Source organism: Anabrus simplex, chromosome X (assembly GCF_040414725.1).
Source record: "Anabrus simplex isolate iqAnaSimp1 chromosome X, ASM4041472v1, whole genome shotgun sequence".
Taxonomy (NCBI): domain Eukaryota; kingdom Metazoa; phylum Arthropoda; class Insecta; order Orthoptera; family Tettigoniidae; genus Anabrus; species Anabrus simplex.
Window position 1 is genome coordinate 55,564,605 of NC_090279.1, and position 15,123 is coordinate 55,579,727.

Below are 15,123 nucleotides of genomic sequence, written 5' to 3' on the forward strand. Positions count from 1 at the left end.
TTCAATTCTCAAATTTTTAATGTTTAATAATTTGGCCATATCTTTATAGTCACCTTTTAGCCACTGTTTTATCTATCCCAAACGCACTAATTTTTTGTCAGTAGTTTCCCGAGATCTACCCTAAGAAAATCCTTGGATATGTCAACCGTAATACATTTGACTTCCTGAATCTAATATATCTGCTATATCCTGCTGGTATCCATAATATGAGCTTCAGTGGAATAATGTTTCCTAAATCTTAACTACCTTCTATCGAGCCAGTTGGTAATTTCTTAAATGTGTATAACATAATCAGAAAGAATGCATTCCAAGAGCTTGCATGCAACACAAGTCAAGACGACTATTGTGTAATTACTAGCTTTAAGTTTAGCACATTATCTCTATACACAGAGTGCTACTACACTAAGTATTCATTCATCTGGTATAGCTGTTTCACACATACTCTAATCAATATCTCAAAGAACTGACTTTCGTATATGCCCAGAAATTTTACCCATCCCAGCAGCATTTCTACTTTTAAATTTTTGTATATTACCTTCAATGTTCCTTATAGTGGATATTGTAAAGTAATTTCAAAGGATTAGGTGAAATTGTCAACTGCGTCAGGTACTGCAAAAGGACATGATCATACCATTGGTGACATATCCTATGCGTCACGAGTGACGGCTGCGATGCCCGTTGACTAATGAAGTATACACATTCCCACGTTGTGTAATTGCTACTTCATACCTTTCTTAATCTGTCAACATTCAACACCGTACACAGCAACAAGCCGTAGTAACACGGCTGAAAGTAATTCCAGTATCAAGGAAGACAATGTACACTGCCGGCTGGTGCTCTCAGTGCTTTTCAATTAGCATTCTGGCAGTGAAAATTGCATGAGTTGTTCCAACACCCTTAATGAAGATGCATTGTATAGCAACAATGCCGGCGATTTCACCCAATCAATAATGAAGGCTACTCTAAAAGATCTTCTCATGTACAATATGGTGCAATTTGGATGGTAATTTGCACATTCTGCTGAATCGTCATTTTGCTCAAAAATAGGCACAAGGATGTTTACAGCCCAATGACTGGGAACAGAGCCAGAGTTAACTCTGGCACTGAATAAGCTTGTCAGCCAGTTGATAATGAGTTCTTTAAACTGCCTCATCTTCCAGAATTTTGCTGGATGGTCATCCGGTCCTGGCGCTTTTTGGTCCTTCATACTCCTAATGGCACTCTCCACTTCCTTTGATGTGATGCATAAGATGGGACTTACCATCAGGAATAGGGTGATGTGGTAATTCAATGCAGGAAATATCTACAAATGTTGTTGGCAATGATTGAGGATTTATTGTTTGTCCTCTAATCACTGGTCATCTTTGTCTCTAATGCAGACAGTATGCTCAATACTTGTGTCAATTTTCGTCAGATGGAAAACAGTTCTCTTATTCTTCTTCCCTTGAGCTCAGTGGTGTACAGAGTTTATCAGAATTACACCGACAAAAATTCAAGGATGCTCTTCGTATTATGTTAAGAACAATGGTTCAATCAGACTGGCGGGAAAATGAGGTTAAATTGTTACTTCCTGGTGCGCGATTTAAATTGAAGAGCTGCTGCCGCTTTTCAGGGAAGACAGGGTTAGGGAGGTGTTGTGGAGTGTATGAGCAGATAGAGATAATGCTTCCTCATACGACTTCAATATTATTGTCTCTAACAGGCAATATCCACAGTCCATTTATCTAATAGCTGTAACTGCACACACAGTTAAAGAACACACTGTATTTAAGACACGCATGTTAGTCAAGGAAAGCACCAGATTGTTTCTCCTCTCGTCTGTTTGTCGCAGTAATATTCTATATTAATTAACATGCTCGAAGATTGTGTATTCTTTCCCTCATAATATTGTAAACTCATGAAATACTGAACGAAGGAATCAACACGCACAATGACTTGATTACAGTGTACGTTCAATAAGGCCCCCTCCTACTTTGGTGTATAGTTCACTATGGCGTAGTAGTGAGTGACTATGGACTATGTGGCGAACGGTTTGGAAAGCGGCCTGTATTCTTGTTACAAGATGTCTTCTCTTCTATAGGGTTCAGATAGTAGTCAATTCGTGTAGAACAAACTGTACAGTGCCTACCGGAGTGTGGAAGCCACTATGCGAAAAGAACGAGAAACTTGTGCATTCGCATAGAGAATTACCTATTTCTCCAAATTTCACTTCCCCTCCCTTATCTTTTCTGACGCACAGCGGCTGACTCTCTGACATAGCAAATAGAGCAAGTTCATCAATCCGAACTGCATGACCGGAAGTAACAAGGTCACTTTAATTTCCTCAAAAGGAAACATTTCCCCGAGAATCTGACTGCACCATCATTCTCAACATTACACGAAGAGCATCCCTGATTTCTCTGTCAGTATAGTTCTCAGACACCTTGTACACAGGTCATTACAGTGAGTGCGTCTCGATTCAGCGACAGATTTCTTAGCCACAGGTTCCTCAAAGACAATTCTTTCCCTGTGTTCTGGAGTCTTTTTTGAAAGCCAATTTATATACAGTATGCCTTCGTCTTATCCTACAACTCTTCTTGGAGTGCAATCATCCATAGGAACGTTAGATATTGAATACAAGAGGAACTAGGTTATATCGTACCCAAGTTTACTGTGACGGTTGCAGTGAAAGATCTGTAGAATGTGTCTACATGTTGTCAAATGCATTAAGATCAACAAGAGGAAAATTTCTGTTGTCGCTAGGGTCTCCTTCTAGTCTTTAAGCTTCCACCACTTGATGTTCTCGAGGGCATAGAGGTCCTTAAATCCGCTATGCCTACCTTATGCAGAGGTGGGATACAGTCAGATGATATGACATTCACATCCTTTCTTCGTCGTAGATCACGGTGCTGAACAACGATAAGGTCAATTTGCTTGCTGCAGTCACCACAAGTGAAACCTCAAATATGAGCTCCATCATCATATCAGATACCGAAGGTATTACCACCATGGCAGCTATAAAAATTCTTAGTGACCATCATGCGCATTAAGGTCATCACAGAGAAGTGGAAACTCATCTTCAGGATACGCTGCAACATGACCTCGTAGCTCCTGCCAATGCTCTTCCTTATCCAGGTCATCACAGCCAGATTGTGACATAGAAAACACATGTTCGAGAGGATGCAACGTCGAATGTAATTCACATAAGGCTGTCGGTATAGCGCTGAACCTCAGCAACTCAATCTTGCATGCTTGCGCACACAATGAAATCAACACCATTCCTGCTGGATGTAACCTGGCAGATAAGTTCACAGACATCTTTGATGTCATGAGATTTCTGGCCTTTCCAAAGCGACCAACTTAAAATCTAATTACATAGCTATACTTCAATTCTAAACCGGACTTCAAATTGCAACAGGTTAACAGGAACAATAGAATGAAAAGATTAAGTAATAATGAAGCAAGAATGATATTTACTAATAAAATAACTATTTCACAATAATTCTAAGCCACATTTAGATGTATCCTAACTACAATAGTTTAACCGAAGCAACAAATATTCCTAAAGTATGAATCTATGGAACTTACGAGAATGTAAATATTCATTGACTATGTACATAAAATTTAGTTTCCTTGATTTATCAAAGAGACAAAAAGGTGAATAGTTTGAATGTAATTATCAGTCAAAGAACAGTGGCCAGTTATAATCATAAATTTAAGCCATATTAATGAAAGTTAATTGAACATAACCTACGGCATATTGTTTATTTGATGGTTTCTACCATTTCTCTTTCACACCGACACAGATAGGTCATATGGCGATGATGAGCTGAAAATGGCTAGGAATGAGAAGGAAGCAATTGTGGCCTTAATTAAGGTACATTCGCACCATTTGTTTGCTGTGAAAATGTGAAACATGCACTTCAGGGCTGTCGACAGCGACTTCGAGCCCAGCATCTTATAAATGCTGACCTAGAGCTACATGGACAGTTATTCAGTACAACAAGGAAGCAAGTGCTTGAATTCCTTCTCTTCCAATACTTTTTGTGAGAGTATCTTAATATGTAATTTCAAACAATACGTTAAAAAGTAAGTTTTTATTTTAAAAATTCAGCTTTCACAGTTCCCCAGATGTACATGCACATTTGGACATAAGCTTTCATATACATGTCCAAAATTTTACGATACATGGGGTTACTTTGGAAAAGTAAAGAGCAAAGTAGAATCCCAAAATTCTATGCAGAGCATGCTTTCCTCCCTTGAAGTCAAGATGGGCTGCCTACGTATGCTCTTCGGATCTAGGATCGAGGTGGCCCTTACTTCTTCGCAGCTTCTATGTATGCCCTTCACCAAGAATCCCTTTAAGAGACTTATCAAGCCTATCGGCATTGTAATTACGATAGACAATGCTTCCAAATTTATGCTTATATTCTTGCAACACATTCTGAAGTAACCCCATGAAAGATCTCCTGCTCAGGAGAACAGCCAAAGACATGATTCTTGAGGTGATCAAGCTAATGCAAGTTGAACCTAACAGAACTTCAGTTAGAGTAGAACAATTCACTTCAACTAACATTTCTTGACAATGAGAACATTCGGTACCACACGATACAACAAGCAAAGTCTCTCACTGAGGGACAAAGGAAAAGAGACAACAATCAAGAAAAAGGTTTATCACAATAGTTCTATGAACTTTGACTGTCCTGCATCAACACAGATCTATCCATATTAAGAAACAAAGTACAAATTTATGTGAAGATAAACCGACGTCCAGAATTATCGCATGTAATATTTGGAAGCTAATACTCAGAGAAGTGTACGAAAATACTAGTAAATTGCAGGGTATATGCTGTAAACGGGAATCATGCATGAAAGTTATCTGGGCATAGAGAAATACTCACGGGTCAATTTATCTCCAAAATGAGGAGACTGGGTTGGATCAAACACATTTCAATGACACATGGGTGAAATATCAATTAAAAAGTAGTAAATGTAATGATTATCATTATTTTACTGTAAAACCAATTATAGTATTAACATTAACAGCTAAAAGATAGCTGGGCATCTCAGAGAAGTTAACTGTTAACAATGTAGAATGACACTGCGTAAGCACTGTACAAGTCTACAGATAATTTAAACCTTAAAGTTCTACACAACAATCTATACTGAAAATGCGATTTTCACACCACACACAGGATTTCTGCAAACTAATTTTACTAATTCAACAAGGCATCAATAATCAAAATAATGCACTTTTAATACTTCTGTATAATTAATACAGCAGTATATACTGTGGAAATAAATCTTTCATCTACAACACACTGCACCCGAAAATGGCATAATTGGAGTTAAAATTGAGATTGCCGCAAAAGCTTTAATTTAATTCGGTCAATGGGTCATTTATAACAGCTCTGGTGAAGGCGAAGATCTGATAACCTTGGAGAAATTCGCCTTTAAGCTCATAGCTGCATGGTCGTGTGGCGACCCGTCCCTATTTTCTTATTGGTCAGGAGGTTAACATGCGACAGATATGAACAGTTAAAATTTTCAAGGCTAACACCGCCCGGCAAGTTTTCAGAATTCTTCACAAGACCAGTTTTGAATCATGATACTATAAGAAGACGTGAAGAAATGTATGATTGGTTTCCTACTAATCAAACCTAGACTGAGGACTGATAAAATCAGTGTGAAATCGACGCTCAACTTACTCAGAATTTACTCTACTGTTTTCATACTGCTCTACTTTAAAGCACAACTTCACTTCGCTTTCCCACTATAATTCGACAAGATATTCAATGCCAAACGTCGTTTATTAGCCGTGATGTCTTACAAAGGGAACACATTATTTCGTCTTCTGCGCGACATAACCACTACAATATTAATTCCAGAACACATGTGGTGTGCAAATTATCTGAACCCGCAAGTTACCTGTCGACTGACATTTAAATAGGCATGGTTGGAACACATATTAATGTGCCACTTTAGTTTCAGTATGTGTCAGTATGTGTATATGTGTGTGAGTGGAAGCCTACTGTTACAAGAAGCCTGCAAGACAACGAACAAGGGGAATCATCATGCTGCTTGCAAGAGGAATCTCTACTTTCATCATGGTGCATCTTGCAAGGGATATTACTTCCGGAATGTGCCACTAAAAGGGGAGATCCCACAACACCCTAAAGGGTGCTAAAGGGACCAATCGTGAGACGTTGCCAGCCAGGACTTAATCAACTTCCATCATAAAAGGTAGAGAACCTTTTTAAATATTAATTTCCTTTTCAGAAGGACTTCATTCTTGAAATAATATCTTCTATTATTTTGTGTTGTTACAGATTCTTACCGCTTCTCATCTACTTATTGGTGTTGGTAAATTTTGTGAATGATTGAAATACACTCATGTCCATAAAATCCAGAGCACCTTGAAAGACTAGGAATAGGAAGTTCATATTCACAGGACATATGCATTAGTATGTTCTGAAGAAACGATTAGCATTTGAAACATGCCGATCCTCAGGTTCAAGGTCCACATCGATATCCCTGCGCACAACCACGGACTCGTAAATTGTGGCTGCGGCTCTCGTTGTCACTATAAACCAAAGGTAATGGATCAGCGTGACTTGAGCAGACGTGCCTGATGCCTCGCAAACGTATGCAAGAAAAGTATTGTCAAGTTAGTGAGTTTGAAAGAAGGCGAATTATTGGCATGAGAGAACGTGATACATCTATCTGGTAAATTGCAGCTTGTGTGTCGGCAGTGCAGCGGTTGTGTACAGAACGTTAATAGAAGGCCGTAGAACACAACGAGATGGGTCCGGTCACACCAACAAGAGAAGATCGACACCTCATCCGGATGGCATTGCAGCACAGATTTGCGTCTTCCTCGGCTCTGGCGCAACAGTGGAACAGTGGAACACATCGTTCACTACCAGGAGTGACAATCCGTCCCCGTTGATTACGATATGGGTTACCAGCGCGTCTTCCACTTCGCCGCCTAACTTTGACCAATGTGCATAAACATGCTAGACTGCAATGATGTATGAAACGACGTCACTGGGGACAGGAATGGCAGCAGATAGTATTTTCGGACGAATCCAGGTCCTTTCTGTTTGAAAATGATGGCCGCATTTTGGGTCGCCGCAGACAGGGTGAGAGGCATCACACTGACTGCTTTCACACAAGACATACAGCGCCAACTAAAGGCGTTATGGTGTGGGGTGCTATCGGGTACAACCACAAATCAGAGTTGGTGTGTGTCCAGGTCAATGTTACCAGTTTGACCTACGTGAATGGCATCCTGCGAATTTAGCCACACCCTTTCTGCACAACACCCCAGACGCCTTATTTCAGCAGGTCAATGCGCGACCACATGTCGCTGCATGAACACGTGCTTTCTTGTTGTCACAGAATGTCAGACGGTTGCCCTGGCCCTCCTGATCATCGGACTTGGCGCTAATTGAAAATGTGTGAGATATGGTGAAAGGACGGGTGTGGAGCTCTGACCCAATGCCAACCACCAAAGGTGAACTGTGGAGCCAGGTGAATGCAGCATGGATGACTATAACCCAGGACCCCATCTGTGCCTTATACGTGTTCATGCCATCACACATGGAATACGTTATCAGTGCCCCTGGAGGACTCAGCGCCTACTAGGCAACGGGGCACATGCCGAACCTGGGGTACTGAAATGCTAATCGTTTCTGCAGAAAATACTAATGAACATGTCCTGTGAATATGAACTTCCTACCTCTAGTCTTTCAAGGTATTCTGTTGTTTATGAAGATGAGTGTACTTCTAAGAGTTGAAATGTGTTGATATTGTAATAGTTCTATTATTTGAATTTCATTAACAACGTAGTGCACTAACAATTAAGTGTTAAAAATCACAGACCAATTTGTTTAACTTAGAATCTAAAACACTAACAGGGATGGATACGGTGCATTCCTTTGTGAATTTTTTACATAATATTACACCTCATCTTGCATAATTTCATCAATGAAGTATAAATTGTCACCCAAATGTTACTTATGTACATTAGGAACTAAACTTATGATATAAAGGTAAGTTATGTTAAAAGTAATGAACGTGGATGTAAATGAAGGAGTGTTAATAATAGGCTTTAATAACATACGATGCTCTATTTAAGAAGGCGGTTAGTGCTCAATGGAAATAGCCTAGCCTTCTTAAGTGACAGAATGGAATGATAGCTCATATTTATGAACAGTGAGGAAGTAGCAACCTATATTGCATTATGGAGAGTATATTATTGAACATTTGAAGCGAACAGCACAGTTTAAGGTAATAAATCACTCTCTGTGCTCACTCAACAACACCAAGCTTGTCTAATTAAGGAAACGTATCTAATTAATGCAAATATTAAACCATTATTAGGCTATCTTCTATAATGTGGGAAGATAGATTGACAAATCATCTTAATGTGCTAAAGTGATCATTCTTCTAGTTATTCGATCATGATTCTTATAGCGAGAGAGACATAAGTTCTCCAATGTTCCATAAATGATGAAGAACACACGTAATGTAATAATCATGCCTAACTAAAATGATTAACCTCACATGACCTAACTTTTGGAGGGTGGGGGTATTTGAAAAGTAGGGCTTAGCCAAGAATGCAAACTTAACCTAACATGCATGGATTCGACTCGAGGCCTTACATCACAGGCCATGGACTCAACCCTAGGCTTAACCTTACAAGGTCATTAGCTTTACAGACTCAAGTTTGATGTCCAAGAGTGCTGGCTTAAACTATCAAGCGCGGATTTGCTGCCCGGCTTAACCTTACAAGGGCGTTAGAGACTCGAGTTTGACATTCAACCCCAGGCTTAACGTAACTAGACAAGATGAGACATGGTGCACGGGCTTTAGGAGCTGAGCTTCGTAGTGCATGGCAGCCATTCACATTATTTTAATAAGACAAGACAGATGGTGTAAAGCTTAATACATGTGCTTTATTCATGGGGGCATAACGCGGAAAGTTGACATCAGGTCATGGAGCTGAGTGACTGCAAAAGGCCAAAAGCGCTAAAGGGCTACAAACTAAAGGGCAAAAGGGAATGAGGAATGGTCTAGGGCTCAGATCTGAATGTGGAACAAGATGATGGTATGGGACTGTGGAGATGGTGAAAGGTTTAACACATGTGCACTATTCATAGGGACATACCTCTATAAAGCTATTTCAAGGTCCTCAAGCTGAGCGGCTGCAGAGTCACAGATGTTGTTGCGTAATGTACTGCTGGTTTTTTGTGTTTGGAACTCTAAATGTTTATTGTAACAATTCGAGCTCAGAAATTTGAATTTTAGAATTATTCTAGAATTCTTTTTTTGCTAGTTGTTTTACGTCGCACCGACACAGATAGGTCTTATGGCGACGATGGGACAGGAAAGAGCTAGGAGTGGGAAGGAAGCGGCCGTGGCCTTTATTAAGGTACAGCCCCAGCATTTGCCTGGTGTGAAAATGGGAAACCACGGAAAACCATTTTCTAGAATTCTAGAAATATAATACTGTTGATATGACTTAAGAGATTAAAACTTAAGCGTTCAGATCATCAAAAAAATTTTCACTACATGTGACTGGGACTGCTGAGTATCATGCTAAGTAAATGACTGCACGCTGAAAGTTTCTATTTAATTCTAAACACCTAACATTTGAGCCGCGTGAAATTAAAAAATTCCCCACACCGACTGGAAATCTAACTCAGCAATCTTTCCGTTGGACTGCTGTCTACCATAGTAACTAAATTATTGTGTGTTAAGTACAGAAACACCCAACTTTTGATCTACAAGAAATGAAAATTTCGCCGACCCGACTAGGATTTGAACCCGGGACTCATTTACTTGGGAAACAAACAACCATGCTAACTAAATGACTGTACATTAACAGCTTATGTGTTTCACTGAAGCACCTAGTTTAGCGTTACAAGATTCAAAGGAAAAATCACTAGCAATACTAGGATTTGAACATGGAGCACGCTTGGATCCAAAGCGAAGTGCTATTCAAATATCTAACTCCAAAAATTCGAACTTGTAATTCTGAGCAAAGAAAACAATCGCTGATTTGGGTTCTCAAACCTGGAGCTAACTTCGACTCAGAACTAAAGGTCTTAAGTTCATAAGAAGAAAAAATGTTGAAAGACCTCAACCTGACCCGGAGTCGATGACAAGCTTTTCTTTCACTGAAGACTAAGTGTGAACGATTGGCACAAACTATGTTAACTGAATGTGGAAAGAGAATGCAACAAATTTTGTATTAAGTAAGGTCGTGACACATGTACGTCTCAGCAAAAATGAAATTGATTGTAGGAATATTCTGATTAGACTTGGAAATATTTGCTGTGACATGAAATACAAAGTTCATTGTTTTTGCAATTAGCCTAGCATGCACATCTTAGAAAAAGAACATTGGCGGTACGAGCAAGTTGACCAGACTTGAAAGTAACTTAATTGCTAAGACAGGGAATACAAAGTGTATTGTTCGCGCATCGAACTATGGGCTGCAGATTTGAAACCTGGAGATGTGTAATTTCCTGCTGAAATGTTTACATCACATGGCACCTAACATTAGAGCAGGGAGCAATTAAAAAATCCCCAGGACACCTGGTAATCAAATTCAGCACACTTTCCCTTGGACTGTTGACTATCATAATAGCTAAAGGATTCAATACACACAACCATCGAGCTAAACTAAATTAAAAATCATCGACCAAACTAGGAATCGAACCAGTGGCTTCTTTACATTGGCAAGAAACAAGAATGCTAACTAAAGGACTGTACATTAAAAGCTTGTTTGTTTAATTGAAACACATCAAATTCGGGTTCCTTTCACGGGGGGGGCAATAATAATATTCTCTTTACGTCTTACTAACTACACTCGAAAGTTTGAAAAGTTTGCAATAATAATTTTGAAGAACAAAACTGCTTTCATGCTGAATAGTCAACGTTCACGCACAATAAGAAACATAAGGCCAGCACTTTAACCTCTTGAGCTACTCAGCTCCGCAATGAATTTGCTAAGTGCAGAAATTTCAATCCCCGCTTTAAACAATTTTTCAAGATGCCAATGTGCCAGAATTTAGTCCTGCAAGCTTTCCTTCATGTGCCAGTAAATCTAACGAAACAAGGCGGACGTATTTGAACACTTTCAAATACCATTGGGCTGAGCTAGAATAAAACCTGCCAAGTTGGGGTTAGAAGGCTAGCGCCTTAACCGTTTGAGCTACTCAGCTCGGCTATTCAATTATTAAGTACCATAAAAAACACACACTAATAATGATGATAATAATAATAACAATAATAATTTGGAGAATCCAACCCACAAACAAATGTTACAGTTTTCTGTTTTTATTGTTGGCGAAAAACATTACAAAATGAGGATCGTGATAAGGTTAACTATGCAGGGAGCCACAGCTGAGTACTCTCTAACACTACTGATGAATGATATAAGGAGAAGAAGAAGAGGAGGAGGAAAGGCCAGGATGAGGAGAAGAAGGTGAATAAGAAGAAATCTGTCGCTCTACAAGCTCGTTTCATAGAGATATTTTTAGCACATACTTTTAAATCTTCCTCGGTTTGAAATCCCTCTGACCTCCTGCAGAAGGAATTTCCATTCACGGCTGGACACAACAATGAAGGAATTATTGTGGGTAAATGATTTTTGCTTAGGAATAGCGAGCAATGTCGAGCTCAGCGCTCTGGTGTTTTTATCATCGTGTTCAGAAAGGCTATGAAATTGTTCATACAAGTAAGATGGGGACTGTAAGGTAAGGATTTGATGCAATGAAGTTAGGGTATGCAGCTTGCGTATGTCTTCAAGGCGTGGCCATCCGAGGTCGACGTAAGACTGGGTAAAATGATCTGAAAATTTCAGATTTAATATAAATCTTACACGGGCATTCTGTGCACATCGTAGTTTATCCCGAAGCTCGGTTTTCATGCCTTTGTAAACTACGTCACAATAATCGAATATTGGAAGAACGAGGGTTTCAACTAGTTTCTTCCTTAAACTAAATGGGGAAAGTAAATTTGAAATTGTTCAATAGGTGCAGCATCGCGAAAAATCGTCTACTCACAGATATTCTCTGATCCGTCCACGAGAAGTGCTGTTCAATGACCACTCCGAGACTTTTTAGAGTAAAGTTTGCTTTCGAAGTCATACGTGAGGAGTGGGCATGCAGTAATTAGTGGAAATAAGTCTTGAGTGGGCAACTGCTATGGTTTGGGATGTTTTGGGTTTAAAATAAGTCCATGCTGGGAAGATCATTAGCTTATGGCTTCTAGTGTGCCGTATTCATGTGTGACATATGCTACAGCGCAAACAAAACCAACTAGCACGAGCTCCGGAAACATGGCGCCGGAGCAGTTTAGACGAGGACTGGTTTATGAATGCCGAATACGCAATGAAGTGATTGTGAAGAAAGGACTTTACTTTCATCTATAAGCGGAGAAAACGTGTATATATGTGTAAATATTGTAGGAATTAAATCAAATGTAAAATGTAGAATGTATGAAAACAAGACGAAACCAAAGATTGAACACATAGGGTAATGTTACGGAGTATAAAATATCGATATTTGTTAATAAGAACGGTAGCGACATCTAGGTGTCAGTTGATGTAAGTAAACACCTAAGATAGAGTTCCACATCTAGTATCTAATTTTGTTATTCTATGACTTGTGTAAAACGTTAAAAGTATTCTTGTTCATTGTTAATGTCAATGTGATGGTAGTATGGAAATGATACGTAAAATTGTATGCAAAAGGAAATTATTAGGGGATATGTATATGCAGTTAAGCGAATGCACCTGGCCTAAAATAACGGTGATATGCTTATGATTGTATAAATGCCAAGCCATTACAGAAGGAGCAATACGATATATAATAGAGATTGTCCGTATCGTAAATAACTTCATATAATCAGAAGTGTATGCGGCATTGATTTACTAGTGGCTCTGTGTGTTGTCAAAGAACTAATATTAACCTTTTTCAGGTGTAATCTGCATGAGTCTAAAAGGATGTTGTCAGAAATGTATTCAAGAAGTACTAATTCACAGAAGAATATGGAGTGCTAAATCATGTACGAGTAGGTCCAGCTGAGATGATGGAGTGGTTACCGGGATGGATAACCTAAGCCAGTGATTCATATAACCCTGGCCATTCAAGTCAGTAACTGCTTTCCATTATAATGATGTCTTTTTACTGTGTGTACTTTATTTGATGCAACATGCATCTGTATTTTATTTTAGTTACTAGTTTCTTTAATGTAGGTAGTAATGTATATGTAGTACATGTTCTGAAGTAGTTCGCCAAAACGTAATAGTAATTACACCTCGAGCGGCGTGATATTATGTTATTTGGTATATAGGAATTCTCATATGCGTTTGGCGACTCGGCATTCGAAATGATACGATACCGTACGAGTGAATGAATGGTTATGTTAGTGGATGACTTCGACATCGCTTATATTATGTTGTAGTGCCGTGATTACTGGAAGACACGAGCCTATGTATACATATGTAACAACATTAACATAGAATCAGCATATAAATCGCGAAGCTAACCTTAGTAATGCAGGTAAGTGACACAAATGTAGAAATGTTGTAATGATACTAGTGTGAATCAACGTGAGATAATAATAATAATAATGACAATGATGATGGTGTGAGTGTCAAATATATTAAGTACCTGCGATGATGGTGGTCATTGTGTTGATGAATAATTCAAGTGTATTAAGTGCTTGTGGTGGTAATAGTTATTGTGATGATGAATAATAAAACATGGGGATGATATCGTGATATGCCACTGATGTGTGGGTTAGCTTACATAAAATTTAGTGGTTGAAATAATGAAAAGTGCTGTGCTGTGTGGATTATTTAATAAGATGGGAGGTGACAATGAAGATTTATCTTGATGTCGCTACATAGAACGTATTATTTAATTGCGTTATGCCAGTGTGAAGTTAGATAAAGCAAAAGGAGGTGTAACACTCGTATATAAGCTAATGCTGAAATTGTAATGCCCTGGTATAAGATGATGTTAAGGTTATAATACTCTTACATGATTGAATGCTGGGATCGTAATGTTGATATGTAAGTGTAGGCTAAGATGGTAAGGCAGATAATTATTAATTGCGATGAGATGTCGGTCACAATTGTCCTATCGATTATCGTTACGTTTCGGATGTCATATTCAATATTTATATCAATCATTAGGGTTTTTAGTCAGTATGACGGCGACGTGTTTGAGGCGTGCATAAGGCTTACCACGCGTACGGCTTCGAGGATATATGACGTGATATTAATAAGTTAGATGTTTACTTCATGGACATGATAGTTTAGTAGATGTAGTAGAGATGTCGTATGTGGTTTTATTAACATTTGAGAGTATATATTCTTGTCCTTATGTATATTATCTTTGATTATTTATTTTATGCATTAGCATTAAGGTAACATGATCCTCGAAGGTATGCGCGAGGATGGACGTGTAATTATTGTCGCGTTGAGGCGAACCTCATCAGGACGTACGAGTTAGTTAAGGTGGTGATGATTATTTATTTTAATTAGGTTAGGCATCACATATAAAAAGACATTATTATCAGCTGAATTTGACATGAACGAGATTCTCCTATTGAAAATCAGACATCAAATCAAACCTGAAGGAATAAGAATACCTAAAACTTGTGGAGTAAAAGAAAGAACACGGTCATAATGGTAATTTTCCAGGTTTAGGCATGTTATTGAATAAATATAGATTTAGGTTTGGAATTTCAAATAGCTGTTATAAAATGAGGAATGATCAATTTGAAATCACTGCATTATGTTGAATCGGGTATAAATTAATTAAATTACGACAGCCGTTTTATGTCATTACCAATTTGTTTTTCGGTAATATTTGAAATCTGGGTTATACTTTGGTTTCGTCTTAACTAGTAGGATCATTTATATTGATAAATATAATCCGATCCAGAATATCTCCATCTTTTCATTATGAAATAGATATACATGGCCTTACTTATGAAATTAATTCAAATTCCAAGATCATATTTGGTATAATCAATTTTAATTCAAGACAAGGTCTCGATTGTTACAAGCATGTCATAAATTATGAAAATAGGTGATGCAAACATAACGGCGATTGGCTT